The sequence below is a fragment of the Panthera onca genome, chromosome A1 (assembly GCF_046562875.1).
Source record: "Panthera onca isolate mPanOnc1 chromosome A1, mPanOnc1 haplotype 2, whole genome shotgun sequence".
In the NCBI taxonomy this organism is placed as follows: domain Eukaryota; kingdom Metazoa; phylum Chordata; class Mammalia; order Carnivora; family Felidae; genus Panthera; species Panthera onca.
Window position 1 is genome coordinate 83,708,517 of NC_138339.1, and position 14,029 is coordinate 83,722,545.

General features: G+C 41.8%; 1 long non-coding RNA gene across 13 annotated transcripts in view; it reads left to right on the forward strand.

The window, feature by feature from the left end:
• Positions 1-14,029, forward strand: part of LOC132681168 (uncharacterized) — a 159,793-nt gene that overhangs the window by 8,384 nt on the left and 137,380 nt on the right. For 12 of the 13 annotated variants that reach the window (XR_009610900.3, XR_009610906.3, XR_009610899.3 and 9 more), the window contains one exon: positions 4,227-4,334. This is a non-coding gene — a long non-coding RNA (uncharacterized LOC132681168). Of the gene's footprint in view, positions 1-4,226; positions 4,335-5,023; positions 5,093-14,029 lie in introns of all 13 variants that reach the window. The other variant, XR_013556060.2, reaches the window with a different exon arrangement.

Consider the following 14,029-nt stretch of genomic DNA (forward strand, 5'->3'; position numbering starts at 1 on the left):
AAGCTGAGGAGGCCAGGCACTACCTCCCCTGAGAATCATACCAACCCCCAAAATATTGGCCTCTCACACCCACCTGCTCCTCTAGTTGCAGGACGCAGTCTGGAGGGGCAAAAGGCAAGTCCCTTCGTGCCGGTGTCTCGTTCCTGCAAATACAACACTGAATAAATTAACCTCAAACCAGCTAGTTGGGGTGTAGTAGTTTAGCAGGACTAATTGCAGACAATGGAGCTGAAATGACTTTTCCAATTAGCTGCTGGTTGGAGTTTAGTTGGAGGAACTGTCAGCTCCAACGATGGGTAATTGCTTTATTGCTCACAAAACTATCATCTATTTAGAACATATGTGCTAATTACTCTGGATGGGCGTCGAAAAAGAGACCATAAATCTAATAGCACTTAAAAAAGTCTATGGTGCTTGTAAGCAACCCTAGCCCAGGTTGGCGTGATGGATGGCTGTCTTTCAGAAAGGCGAGGGTTTCGACTGGAGGCACCGACGGGATGCTTTGGTCAAATCGCGTGCATGAGAGCGAGGGACCAGCGCAGCTGTGCGGAGGTTATAAATCACTGTCATCAAAACCAGTCCCCTCTTTCGCTGCGCACTTTTTTTTTTTTCATTTTCGCAAAAGATTACTTTAGAAATCTTTTAATTGGATTATGCTAGGAAATTAATCTCCTTTAGTCTTGGCTAAATTTATTGTGGTCACTGTCGGGAGGAAAGCCCTGTAACTGCAGCGAGGGCCACGTCCCCTATTCCCTCTTTACCTTAGCCTCTGGGGCCTCCCAGTTTCGTGGGACAGCCTTGCCCCAAGACCTAGGGAGTGATTGGGGGTGAGGAAGAGTAAAAAGACACACCCGTATAGAAGTCCGCGGCGGTTCCTAGGGAACCCCTTTGTCCTAAATGCCACCTTTCTGTCCCAGATTCCCTAGTTCCATGTATAGCTAGCATCCCTGTACAACACTGCGCCTTCTTCCACCAGGGGGTCTGAGGTTCTGGGGGCCTGCTACCAGGGAAAAAGGAGGCTAAAGGTGGCGGGAAGAGGAGGTGAGGTTTGCTGGGGTAAGGCTGCCAACCAAACTCATTACTTTGCCCTCTTCTCTTCCACGCCCCTCTTCTGGAGGGGAGCTCCGGCTTTGCGAACATTCTCCACTCTATTTCTCTGCGCAAAAACGCACGGCTCGTTTTTGGCGTTTTCCCTGGCACAACTCTGGAGACTCTTGCCTCTGACATGCACGACGCTTGAAGTCCGGGAGCTAGGGCCCTCCCCGCTCTACCAGGCTCCTGGCACACCAGCACAACGGAGGACGGGGACCGCCTTTCTGGTCCCGCACTTCCTAGTCCTTAACCTGGTCCAGCGCTGCCCGGGCAGCTGCTGAAGCTGCGGGTCTGGCCCCGCCGGCTGCTTAGCTCTGCGGGAGATGACAACATCTGCCTGAAACGGGATACCTACTTTTGCAGCTCAATTTAGCTCTTAATAGCAGCCCTCTGAGGTGTGGTTAATTGATGGGGATAAAGGCGTAATGACTTGACGGGGAGACGCCAATGATCCTTTAATATACTTTTAAAAGAACAACCACCACCCCAAACCTCGGCGAGTCATTGATAGGTGGGAGGATACGACGCGGATCTGGAGGCAGGAAAAGCAGCGCTTGTGCCGTTTGTATCTAGAGGCTTCAGTAAGGGGTGAGCCCTGGCTGTCAGGGCTGGGGCACCTGGGGCCACCAGGGCGCGCAACTCGGGCTGTCGGGGGTTGTCGCGTGGTCGCGGAGAGCGGGGGCCTGACGAGGACCCGGGAGAGCTCAGGATGACAAGTGACCGCACTGAATGGCGGCGGGGAGGAGCCCCGAGCCAGGGTGGATGCCGCCCCATCCCGGACTCTGCCTCTGCATTAGCCCTTCCCCTGCACGGGGCTGGATCCCCACACAGCTAGCGTTTCTCTCTGCCCTCGCTAGAGCTACTCTTCATCCAGCATGAGCGAAGTGGTCAAGTGGCCGAGCTCGGCGGGAACTCGCGGGGTTACGCTGTCTCAACACCCTCAGCACCAGGAGAGAAAGACACGTGCCGTAGTGTGTGTGTGTGTGTGTGGGGGGGGGGGGGGGCCCTGAAACGCAAAACCAAAGCACGTGGCCGTATTTTTGCCAGGTTTGCCCAGAGCCCCAGGGCCGGGAGTCCTGAGGTTTACCGGCGCTAGGTCCCGTCGCCGGCTCAGAGTGTCTCCGGCCCACCATCTCCCCAGACTTCTGCCCAACATTCTCTCCTCAGCACCTTCCCTATCCCTCGCCTGATTTCTCTTTGCGCAGTTCTAGTGTAGTCGTCAGTGTCAAAGGAGTGTACCGCACTGAGCAAGCCCCCAACGTAGGGCCACTCAAGTGCTGAAATGAAAAAACCAAAACAAAAAATCCAGATCGCCTTTCCCGTTTGCAAGGGGGAACCCCCTTTAGGTGCGAGCGGTTGTGTCTCTAGCAGATTTTGCGAGTATCCTGTTTTACTCTTTGGAGAGGGATAACCTTGATGCTTCAGGTTTGAGCTCCCTCTGGAAGCGTAAGGAGAAACAACTCCAATTACTGTCCAGATTTTATTATATTGAGAGATCGCAGGTGCTTCGGCGGCTGCTATTGTCTGCCTTCCTCTGTGAGCCCACATACCAGGGATCAAAGAGTCCCAGGAAACTTAATTTCCCCAAACCCTCTTGCGGAGAAGGCATACGTTGTCACGGGCGAAGCTTTGGGGTCAAAGATTTGAAGAAATGTAATTAAGAGTTCCAACTCCCAGAGTGTGCCTGTCTCGGTATGGTTCTGTCCTTCCACCGTCACTGTCTAACCTCATCTAGTCTGTTTCTGCCCTCACTGATGTCTAGGAATTCAAGTCTCACTGTTGCCTTGCCGTCCACCGCCCCCCCCCCCCCCCCCACCCCGTCGCCCCTCCGCCTTCCCTGGCAGGGGAGAACTCCATGGCCGCGGTCTTCAAGGTTCTTGGGCGCCGCAGAGTCAGGGGCAGGGTCCCAGGTGCAGGTGCACGCCCTGGTCAGCGACTCTCGCTCAAGAGCTCCCTGCCCAGATGAGGTCCGTGACCTGGCGGCAGGTCCCTGAGTCTTTCCTAACGACGAGCCGCCTTTGGGCTTCCAGGGTCCTAAGCTGCCTGTGGCGGCCTCTTGTCCGCCTAAGCCCTCGGATCAGCGTTGGGCTGAGCGGTGTGGGCCTTGAGGACGGCCGGGAGGCACCTGGCGCGATTCCTCGTCATCCCCGGCTCAGTCGAGGGCCTTCACTCCCGTGTGTCTCCTCACATTTCTCACCCCACAAGGGCGCTCCCTTGCGAACGATTCTGCACTCTGCGAACCAGGCTCCGGTGTCGGGGCTCCAGGCCGGCCCCCACACCTTCCCTCGAAGCCCGGGAACTCAGTCCTGGGCACCGCCAGGGCGGGAGCAGTTCCCGGAAGCTAGGCCCACATCCGGGCACGAAGCCTCGCTCGCGGAGTTGGCTTCCGGGCGCTCGACGCAAGTGTGTCGCTGCGCGCGGTGAGGGGCCCTGGCCGAGGGATCCGCGCGCCGGGGCCTCGTCGGAGGGCAAGGGTCGCGCTCCCGCGGGCGCTGAGGGTCCCCAGCCCGCGAGCTGGGCCTGTGCGGGCTTAAGGTTTAAGGAAGACGGGCTCGACCGGCGAGTGGCGCACGCTGCGAGAACCCCAGGCCCACGCTGTCGGTCAGCGCTGGCGGTTTGTGTCCCGGGGTCGGCTCAGCAAGCTTCCTGGGAATGGGCCCGAAGCGGGTGAGAGCCGACTTCTCCGCAACTTGGTCAAGTTCAGGGACTCACCGTCGAAAGAGACCGCCTTTGCAGTCTTCCCCTCCCTGGCGAGAGCGCTCTGAGCCTTTGCGGTGCTCCGGGGCTGACTAACGCTGGGCCCTGCCTTGAGCACCTAGTCCCCTTCAGGTTTTGGGCCGAGAGGGGTAGGCAGCAAGGCCTGGGGCGCGGCCAGGAAACCTCAAACCCGATTTTCTAGTTTTGGCCTGAAGAAGCCGCAAAGTCAGTGGGAGTTAACTTTGTGGCCTTTGGCGTTTTTGAAAACCTCTGCAAGGCGGGAACAGCACAGAGAAACCGCCGTGCAGTTCATCAAAAAATGTTTTGGGGGACCGTATCTGGAGAGTTTTCTCAGAGAGTGTTGTATAATCTTGCAAATTAGCGAGCTGGTATGTATCTCGCCACCGGTGCACTGAATAGTATCTTCCTCCAGACAGGGATTGAGAAACGGAAATACCACCACCCTCCAGCCAAACTTGTGAGGACTGATTGCAGGGAAACTGGTGCTCCAGATGTTGCACTAGAGGCGCTGCAAGTGTGAGCAGGTAACGTGGGGAAGAGTGACATTGTTAACAGAAAGTATCTAATTAACAGTGACTTCATTTGATTGGAAGGATGAAAAAGCCTTTTTAAATCAATCCAGATTCACTGGCCTAAGCTCAGCCAATTTATGAATATGGAGCCTGACTGGGCTCTGCTTTCTTTCAAAGATGTCATCTTAGGGGTAATAGCATAGGTGAAGTCATTTGGTTACACTGTGGAAACTTTTATAGTGCCTTCCTTGGGAATTTAATTCAGTGCTTCTTCATTTTATTAGGAACAGACTGACTCCATCAACTGTGCTCTCCCTGTTTAGAGGCAGGACTGCTTGAAGCAATTAGGTTCACCAATTAGCATAGTTTTACTGACCCCAGCAGCAGCACCACTCCTTAGATTATCCATTTCTTCAAAGTCAGAGAAAAGCTGGAGCACAACATGCTTCCCAGGTGTCTAGGTTGGGAAAATAAGCCCACAAGCAGGGTAGCACAGCAGTGCAAAAAGCTTTCTTAATAGTCCCCAAGTGTTTCAGCAACTTTGGTGGATTTCTCTCCCCTTTTCTGGTGCTGGATCCTGTGGTACCTCCTTATTTCACAGAGCCTTTAAAGCCTCTCTCCTTGGGTTGCATTTTGGCAGAACTGTTTTCGAGAAAGTAAATTTTCTCCCTTCTTTTATGTCTGCCTGCATGCTAACGAAGCAGTGGACGATGTTAGGGTCCAGAGAGAGAAGTCACTGAAGGCTCCTTTAAACTCTGTTAGGTGACAAGGTAAGGGCTCAGGTCTTTGGGTGTGTCCGCGCATGTGTAATGTCCTTGCGTGTGTATGTGCTCCACGACCTATGAGGAGAGGCCAGAGGGTGGAGATGGGGATGTAAATCACTGCTTTCCCTCATTTTGAAGGTGTACCTGGAAGGCTTTGCTGCAGTCTCTTCACGGTCACCTCGGTCAGTTGGCAGCCAACATCTTCAGTCGTAGAAGATGTGTGGAGCTCTAAGCAGTCTAGGAAAGAAGGGACCTTACTCTTGCCACTGTCAGGTAGTGAAGGGGTTACATTTACATAGCTGTTCTCTCTCTCTCCCCTAAAATAGATACTCCTCTGTAAGATTTTACTAGATAGAACTGCTGACAGTTCATCAGTAGCAGCCACAATGTAATACCCTAACCTTATTAAATCAATAAATACTAGATCCATGTATTGAATTAAAAATGTATCAGCATGGCCAGGAATTGCAATCATATGGCCATGGACCACAGAATCGAAGATGCCACTCAAAAATTGACTAGTTAGCATTTATTTAACCTTTTTCTATTTTGCATCTATGATTAGATGCTCTGGGTTTTAACATTTCAGAGACCATCGTGACAGGTTTTTGTTGTTTTTGTTTATTTCTTGGAAATTCTTTTCTTTCTCACGTTCAGCCACAAAAATGATGCATTTGTATTTAGGAATAGTAATATTCCTGTGACTGCATTGTTCTTGTCATTAGTTTTCATCTAGGAAATATAATCCCACTTAGTACATCTTACTAGAGTAAGATGTACTCAGGTGCGTAAGTTTCTACATAAGCATGAATAAATTTAGATGCATATGTTCTTGTATATGTGTAAATAAATATACTCAATGTGAATGTACTGCCATACATTGATATGTTTATTTTTAAAAAAAGAAACCATGTTTAATTTTATCTTTCAGCATTGCCAATGACATTAAAAGCTAAAGAACTATTTATTATTGTGAAAGAAGTTATTTATAATCTGATTTGCTGTTGAATCTTAAATGGCAAGAGATGAAATTAAAATTTTCAAGTCTTTAAACTGGACACAGTACTTAGAAAATTACCCATATTGTAAATGGCTACATTTTATGTGTGAAAAAAATACTTCAATGTGGTTTACCAGAAATTGGTCAGTTAAGTTGGAGATTAGTAGGTGAATTTAGAATTAGTCTGTACTGAAAACAAGGAATGTGTTTAACACCTGGAATTTTAATGGAAAAAGTAATATTACTTTAGCCAGATATTTGTTTATACTGATTAATGATGCTAATTATTTAAAAACATTCATCCCCTATTGATGTCAGCCAGCGTATTTGGTAGTGAATTCTGAAGATAAAGTCATTGGGCCTTGGGTTCACTACACTGTGAAAGAAAAAATCTTTATTTGACGAAATAGGCAATCAACTGAAATCTATCCTCTTTAAATAAACTGATTCCTCAGTATTTTCCCAGTGTTGGTGTAAGTTGTTGTCTGTGATGTCCCCCAGGGCTCTTTCCTCTGCTCTCTGATTTGGTATATAAAAGCAGCTCTGAATGATGGATTACTGTGTCATTGCAGCCTGCGAAGGATTAATTTGTTTCATTGATTTCTCTTTAGGCAGATTGCCAGAATTTGCTGCTTCCCACCTTTCCTCAAGACTTCTAGAAGTAATAGACAGTAATAGCCTAAGACAAATCAGCTCCTTTTTGTAAAAATAGAATCATGAAACCAGGAATCCTAATGAAAGCTATGGCAAACTTTTTATTGGCATATTGGAGAGAACAATTAATAGGCTACTTTATCTGGCTTAGAAATAGTTTTATTTGAAAAATGTCTTTGACTTGGTGACTTAAAACACATCATATTGGTAGTTTGTAAGTAAGCATTTATAATATTTGTCTCATAAAATTTTTCTCTAATTTGTAAGCATCCTATTTAACTCAGGAAAAAAATGTGTTGTCTATGTGATTGACAAACACTTTTCTTTATATGTCAAATTTTAGGATCAAATAACTTGTCAACATAAATTTAGGTAAATTTACTTATAAATACTTATAGGGCTATTTGGTGCAAAGAATTTTTAGAAACTTTGGACAAGGACACAGTATTAGAGCATAGATATAGAATTAATTATTTAAAGAAAATATAACTTTTTGTGATTAAAAAGCTAGTATTTGCTCATAATAATTTGCAAAAGTTAAAAATGACATTTTGTATATTTCTCTAAGCCTTTCTCCAAGCATTTATATGTTTTATTTATATATAGATAGACACCACTTTGTATCTTGCTTTTTTCAGTTGGCATTAAATAGTAGAAAATTTCCTGTGTAATTAAAATTATTAAAGTCATTTATGTTGACTGTTTAATGTTTTAGCATGTATAATTATTCATTGTTCTATTGGAGAGTTAGATTTTTAATTTTCCATAATTATAAATAAAGTTATGATAAATGGCTTTTTAAATAAATCTTATTCATCCCTCTGGCTATTTCCTTACAATATATTATTACAAAAGAATTTACTTGGATGAGGGTATAGACTTTTTTTAAGGTTCTTGATATTGATGGCCAAATTGTTTTCCAGAAAAGTTCTTCCAGTTTATACTGGTACTATTGAAAAAAATTTCTCTGTAGAGGCAGCATTGTAATCTATGTTACATGAGCAAAGAAAATAGAACAACATTCTTTCCTTGTCTTCTGAAAGCACTGGTAGCATTTTGCATACACTTAGTCTCTCAGAAGTATTTTCTCAACTGCAGATGTGAAATAGGCTGGTTATACAAATCTATTTGTTTCCCTTCTGTAGATCATTGATTTAATGATCTCAAGTTATACTTTTTATGCAATTAGTTGTGTAGTAAAAACTAATATTGTCATGTGCTAATGTTTTTTCCCCCTCTATTGTGCTATGATAGTAGTCTGTGCAATATCAGCAAGTTTATGCTTTTCCTGTGCTTTGCTGAAAGGAAAAAGGAACATCTGTTTCCATTATATATCTGCATCATAATGATAACAATTAAATAGCTATTATGGTAGTATACAGTAAATATATTTTGCTGAATGACCTGTACTTTCTTGTTGGAAAATTTCGGAAATTGCAGAGGCATTTAGTTTTTACAGGTAGATTCCATGTAGAGGTTTAGACAGGCCTTTGATTAGTTTAGGTGAATCATTGCAATCTCGGTAAAAACAACCCTGAAGATTAAACACGAGGCTATCGGATGTGACTCTTGAATGTATTTTTCTTAGGCAGATGTTTAGAGTAAAAGTTATTAGCTATCTGAGTATTCTTAAGTGATTCAATCATGGTGCTAATAATACAGTTAGTTTTGTGTTTTGCGCTGTGTGTGTTCTTTTAATATTTTACTAAGCTGGAAATTGGAAATAGTTTTATGTACATATTTTTGAAATATATTTTAAAATGTGTATTTAGAGAGAGAGAGTGCGTGCACGCTGCACACAGTGCACACACATGTGAGTGGGGGAGGGCAGAAGAGAGGAGAGAGAATCCGTAGCAGCGTCCTAGCTATCTGCCCAGAGCCTGAAGTGGCGCTTGGTACAGCGAATTATGAGATCATGACCTGAGCTAAAATCAAGAGTCACGTGGTCCCTTAATCATCTGAGACACCCAGGCAACGCCCCCTCCTTTTTTTTTTTTTTTTTTTTTTTCAGCCCAGCACTCTTTTCCCCCACATATTAGGGGATCATAGTGATACTTGCCTTTTAAGCTCATGAGGAGAATGTTTGAAACTGACACACTATTTCCATTGACCTTTAATATTCCAGGGAAGTGTTTTCATTTATTTCATTCAGCTTTTGGTTAAAGATGTTTTGGTGGTTACTTAAAAAAAATGGTTAGTGGGGCGCCTGGGTGGCTCAGTCGGTTAAGCATCCGACTTCGGCTCAGGTCGTGATCTCACGGTCCGTGGGTTCGAGCCCCGCGTCGGGCTCTGTGCTGACAGCTCAGCCTGGAGCCTGCTTCAGATTCTGTGTCTCCCTCTCTCTCTGACCCTCCCCCGTTCATGCTCTGTCTCTCTCTGTCTCAAAAATAATAAAACATTAAAAAATTTAAAAAAAATGGTTAGAAAGTATTTCAGACAAAATGTGGCATATCAAGAAAAACAGACATGTGCTCCAAACTGTTTGAGAAGTAAAGTGTTACCTGTACAATTGAAGCTCTTCCTGATCTTACTCCCTGATGGCTTCTTGAAGAGATAATCATCATCCTAAATTTTATCATTATCTTTTTTGCCTCTTAAGTATTTTTCTTGACATGTCTAAAGATTTGTTGTAAGTGACTTGTCCTTTTAAATGAATTAATTTTAAGATGTTGAAGCTGTGAAAGCTGTTGGAACCTTTTTTGTCTAATCATCTGTGAGTGATCATGTTTCATCTGTGAAGTTGTGGACAGATCCACATGTTCTTTGATGTCCTCCTAGGCATAATTAAAGTTTTTTGATTACCTCTTATTTTCCATATGAAATAAAATAAAACAAAAGGAAAAGGCTCAGAGAAATTTAAGTAACTTACTGAAGACCATATAGTAAATCCAGAGCCAGGAATGAAACTTAGTTCTCCTGACTTCCATTCAAAGCACTCTTCTCTTCAGTTCACATTGTCTGCTTTGGGTACTGGCTATCTGACCACTGTGGTATCCTGTGGTTAAAGACTGTCTGTAGGCTTTTATAATTTTGTGATTGTGTATGCAGAAAAGGTTTTTCTCTAAGAGTATTTTTCCTGTAGGGGAAAACATTGAAGCCATTATCAGCCTGTAAGCTACCTATAGAAGGAGAAGACTGAATCTGTAGCCTCCTGTAGAGGCTGCGGTTTTCTTCTTTATTTTCTGGACTTTCCTGGAAAAAATGGTAGTTTGGGTACAATGAAGCTTTCGATAGTTGTCTTACTGTGTGGTCTGTTTTCTGATCTCTTCATGGTAACTGGACCAGGAAAATAGGAATGGGCACAAATATAAGTGTCTCTTTACGTGTACATATATCTATTTTTCAATATATTTTGGCAGTCAGGACTGACAAATTGCTTCTTTCTTTCTTTTTTTTTTTTTGGTAGCTTATGTTGTGGTCAAATCACAAATGACTTTCTATTTGAAAATGAGTTTGTTTCTTGTTTCTATTTAGCAACCAACTTATCAGAGCACTAAAGTGAGAGTAGCACAAATAGAATAATTTTGAAACACATTTTTAAAATCTCTTTGGAGAAAAACCCTATTCTAAAAATGGCAACCTAGAATTCCATGCATGTACGTTCTTTCAGGTTTTTACTCTATCGAATTTAATTCATTCTTAGTTGAGATGAGTAAGCTTGAGTCATAATATTCACAGTGCCGTGCCTTTCCTATGAAAAAATTTCAATATAACTAGAGATGGAGTTAATGTATCCTATTATAAGACTATCTGTTCCCAAATCTGTTGCTTTAAGACCAAAAACTTGGTTTAATAAATTATTTGGTTCTATAAATAGATACTAGGAAACTTGTAATCGTAGCAATCATTCTTTTTAGGGAAGATGAAGCTACTAATCGTAGCTTTGTCAGTGCTATAAATATTCTCAAGGTAGTTGTGTTTTAACAAGCAAGGAAGGTAACACATTTTTCTCTATTTTAGATCAATTATCTTATGTGTTCAGCAGCTGCTAGTAGGAAATTTTCCCTAGCATATTAGTTTGGGGAGGAGAGATCCAATGTAATCAGATATCAACATTCAGTACTCCTTTTATTTAGCATTTATAAATGCATATTGCTTTTTATGACGCATATTGCTTTATTTGCTCATACTAAATATTATTTCTTTCATATCTGTAACATTTCTGTCTGGAGAGAACGCTGTGTGTGTGTGTGTGTGTCTGTGTGTGTCTGTGTGTGTATGTCTGTCTATAAATATTTGCAAGGCATTTGTCTAGTTGAAAGTTCTGGTGAACGTCTGTAATGGGTAATATAAAGACTTTTCTACACTCATTAAATTTCTCCATTGTTGCTCTATCAGGTAGGTGAAACTCAGCAGAAAAAATGTGAGTAGAGGAAACTAGCCCCTTGCTAACTTGTTTCTCCTTGACCATAATATGAATCTGGACAGTAGTGGTGAGAATATGGAATCTTAATCACCAAGCCAGCAGTGCTAACACTAGAGAAACCACGGTGAGACACAACAATGTATAGTCATTTATATTATTTTATTATTTTAGTTATATAGCTCTTTGAAGAAAGGTGATGCATTGTTTACAGAAACCTCTGAATTTGGAAAAAAATGTATGTATTTTTATGTATGTATGTATATATTTATATGATTATATATTATGTGTATTTTTTGCCATATATACTATCAGGATTATAGGTGCTTAAATATCTGTGCTTTTTGTACTCAGTTCTTAATGACTGTACTTTAGACCAAGTTGAGATTATTTCAAAACTAGCATTGGCTGTGTATTTTCTATTGACACAGCCAACACACAATTTTCAGATGTGATCTCAGAATTTTTCGTGGGTAAAGGGTAGAGTTTTCTTCTACTAACGTTAGATTTGCCTGTTGTAAAATTTTGTTCATGGCCTGTTTCGAAATCCCAGATCTTTAGGATTTTCTCACTATTTGATTCTTAGGAGAATTATGCTGCTGTTGTGCTTATTGTTCTTGAGATATAGACAGTTAACACCTATTTATTGAATTCTTGTCATGCTTACTGCATGTGAGATAGATAAAAGCAAAGTCATTGCTCTTCAGGGGATAATTATTGATATGGTCTTTTGCCAGTAATTTAACAGATTATATTTTCTTAATATAATGTATTTGTGATTTTATTAATATTACTACATGAAGACTTTAAGAGAAAAAGAAAATACATTTAGGTTTCCATTGCTGTTCTTTGCCTTTTGAAAAATTGTTAGAGTTATAATTTGGGATCAGCCAAAATGATATTAATATAGTATCTTGAACAAATAGGATGTGGCATTTGCTAACTTTAAATCAGTTTTTTTAAAGAATATAAGATCTAAGAATTTTTCCTGATACCCTATTTTGTTTAAATTAAGTCTACCAGTCTAATTATCTCTCTGTAAATAAAAAATAATTGCCTAACAATATCTCTCTGTAAATAAAAAACAATTGCCTAACAATGTTTCTGAAAAGCACCCTTTGTGCTGCTGCTTTAGCAAGAAGCAGGTTCATTTTTTTCAAAGCTCAAAAAAAAAAAAAAAAAAAAAGGAAAATCTTGCCATTTGTAACTACGTGGATGGAAGTAGAGGATATTATGCTAAGCGAAATTAGTCAGAGAAAGACAAATATCATGTGACTTCACTCATATGAGGACTTTAAGACACAGAACAGATGAACGCAAGGGAAGGGAAGCAAAAATAATATAAAAACAGGGAGGGGGACAAAACATAAGAGATTCTTAAATATGGAGAACAGAGGGTTACTGGAGGGGTTGTAGGAGGAGGGATGGGCTAAATGGGTAAGGGGCATTAAGGAATCTTCTTCTGAAATCGTTGTTACTATATGCTAACTAACTTCAATGTAAATTAAAAAAAACCCTCAACTAACAGTATATTTAAATTAAAGTGGGGAACTACACTAAGTATGAAGGCAAAACATATTTTCATAGATATTTAGAAAAATACCTGTGTTTGGTTTTGACTTCCCATTAGCTTCGATGGAAATAATTGAATTTTCGCATTGAACATGTTTCTGTTTTCTTTTTTAGAGAGAGAGAGAGAGAGAGAGAGAGAGCGAGAGAGAGCAAGGGACTGTGAGCAGGGCAGAGGGGCAGAGGGAGAGGGAGAGAATCCCAAGCAGGCTCCATTCTTAGTGTGGAGCCCTATGTGCGTCTCAGTCCATGACCTGAGCCGAAATCAAGAGTCAGATGCTCAAACTACTGAGCCACCTAGGTGCCCCTGCACATGTTTTTATAGCATTACAAATGAACATGTTTTTATAGTTCATCAAAGTTTATTAAAGGATGCTAAGAACAGTTACTATTTGGCTGTCACACAAAAAATGAGTTGTTGATATATTTGCCAATAGATCTGACCTAGGTAGATAGCTGTTTTTGATAAAAAAGTTTAACAAAAATACCCCTACCCCTATAATAAAGTCTTTTTGGATTTAATCTTGTAGTTTTTCTATCTGTTTATATGTGGATGTAGGTGTAAGTTTCAATTTACAAGTATTACAATAAACAGTCAAAGTATAATTTATATTTTGTGTAGAGTGAGAAAATATGGTCCTTTTGAATTTTAGTGATTGATAAGGTTTTGCCTTATTTATACATTTCTCAAAACAAATATACACATTCCTGGGGCGCCTGAGTGGCTCAGTCGGTTTTGTCAGACTTCAGCTCAGGTCATGATCTTGCACTTTGTGGGTTCTAGCTCTGTGTCGCTCTATGCTGACAGTTTGGTGCCTGGAGCCTGCTTTGGATTCTGCATCTCCCCCTCTCTGCCCCTCCCTCACCTGCGCTTTGTCTCTCTCTCATTCAGAAATAAATAAACATTAAAAAAAACCCCTACAACAGATATACACATTCCAAAATAAGTCCCTTTTCATTTAGCTACAGTTTTGAGATGTGTATTTTATAAGATATTTTTAAAAAGGCAAAAAAACCAGTAATATTTGGTAGAAGGTTCCAGTGGATTGTACTATACTATTAGGCTCAGGCTCATGTCAGTCTAGTTTGACAACTTATGGGTTGTTGTTTGGACTGGCTAGAGCTTAGTGATCTGAAGGAATAAAGGAGTGGTATTACAGAGCTTCGAAAGCAGCATACCAACTGATGTCTGTGACAGAGCCAAAAGTCACCAAGATCCTGTTTGTATTTCAGTTCCAATATTAATCAGTTTAAATGTGTTTTGAGTTTTGACCAATAGGTTTAAAATAGGTTTGAAACTTCTGCATTTTATAGTAGGGAACTAGCCAAAGACTGTATTTTTATATACAGTGTGTAT